This window comes from Penaeus monodon, chromosome 21 (genome assembly GCF_015228065.2).
Source record: "Penaeus monodon isolate SGIC_2016 chromosome 21, NSTDA_Pmon_1, whole genome shotgun sequence".
Taxonomy (NCBI): domain Eukaryota; kingdom Metazoa; phylum Arthropoda; class Malacostraca; order Decapoda; family Penaeidae; genus Penaeus; species Penaeus monodon.
Genome location: NC_051406.1, coordinates 10,745,485 through 10,747,112, shown reverse-complemented (window position 1 = coordinate 10,747,112; position 1,628 = coordinate 10,745,485). Strand labels below are relative to the sequence as shown.

The 1,628-nt window shown below is 37.7% G+C and overlaps 1 pseudogene; it reads right to left on the bottom strand.

The window, feature by feature from the left end:
* Nucleotides 1–33: 33 nt before the first annotated feature.
* The window catches only part of LOC119586561, a 5,197-nt pseudogene continuing 3,602 nt past the window's right edge, over nucleotides 34–1,628 (bottom strand).

The window sequence follows — 1,628 nt, the reverse complement described above, 5'->3', positions numbered from 1 at the left end:
ATATATCTATCTAATACCTATATCTGCATCTCTCTAAGTTTGTGCATGGATGAAATTTAGGTTTACCAGGTATGATTTTTGGAGACTTTTGATCTCCACTCTCCCTAGATATGCATTTTCCCTCTGAGTTTCAGTGGCTACACCTAATTAAGATGACACAGATACATCTTCAAGACAGCAACTTCCCATTAGAGGGAACCTATGAAAAGCGAAGAATGAATTACGATTCAGGAAGCCAGATAATTAGTATCACCACGGCTAAGACTTATGATGTTATCTTTGTTATTATTTTAAGTCAAACATAACTTAGTAAGCATTGTTAGTATAAGCTCACATGAAATTATAAATACAAATCAACATCAATCATTATCTACCACCTCTCTAACAGTTCTACAATATCATTATAAAAAAAGGAACAAACACTTAAATTCTGACATCTAGTACTATGAAATAACTAGCTCCCAGACAAAATATTCTCGTACATTAAACAAGTGTTTATAAATAATTTTAAACATCCTTGCTTGCCTGCAAACTCTTCTTTACACAATATAACCCTCTGTCTGACCTAAACTAAACCATTCTCCTTCACCTTACCCTTTATAACATGAAATTTATTATACATTTACTATTCTGCTGCATCATATGATACTTCCTGCCTATGGTAGCAGCTACAGACTTGAAAATTATGGGTGCTACTGATTTAATCTTGTGTGTGACAAAATAACAATGTGGTAAATCACTTAACAGTGATTTTAATAATTTCAGCACAAGTGAACAGCAAAAAGCATAGGGGTAGAGCATATTCCTCTGTTCAAAATTGAAGTTTGAAGTAAGTTAAGTAATGTTGATAAAGCAAGCAATCTGTGGATAAACCAAATAGCGAAATTCGCCTTCCAGTTGACCTTCCCTTTGTGCGTGTATCGTCTTGGGCCTTCAGAGGTAGACTCCCGCCTCTGAGTTTCGTTTGTTAAGTTACACTTCAGAGGAGAGGAGACTCCACCATGCCCCTCAAACCACCTGTGTATGTTGCTTCTTTACTAAGGTAAGCCCTTCAATGAAGTAGGGCCCATAAAGGTCACCCATCTTCTTGAGGACTGTAGTCCCTTGCATAATGATGCATACCAGGATGTGTCTTTGGAGAAGGCATCATATTTTTGTTTGTGGAGTGGACTGTTATACCACTTTTAGCGTTTTCTGCTTGCTTCAATTTTTGCACTAGAACTGTATATTATTTCTCCTCATGGGTCTTTCTGATTCGTCCTCATCACGATAAGGTGTTGTTAATAATAACTTCTCTGCATCCATTTTTTATCCAATGAATAAAAGGCCCTCTTCTCTCCCCTACATCTCCCTTCTTTTTCCCATCATCACGCTTCTTTTTAAGCCACATCGTCACTTCTCGCCTACTGATCTTCACTTTACCCTGCACAACTTTTTCTTTCTTGGCACTAGAAGTGTCAGTCTTTTCACTTTTTTTATTTTTTATCCTTTTTGAGTCCCTTCTGTTTGGCAGTTCCCACCGTTGCCATGTTTAAGGGCTGTCAATGGCACAAAGTTGCTATCACCCGCAGTATCCTACCCTAAGGAGATCACTCAAATTTCCCCCTCCTCTACCCTCATTTTCCAAC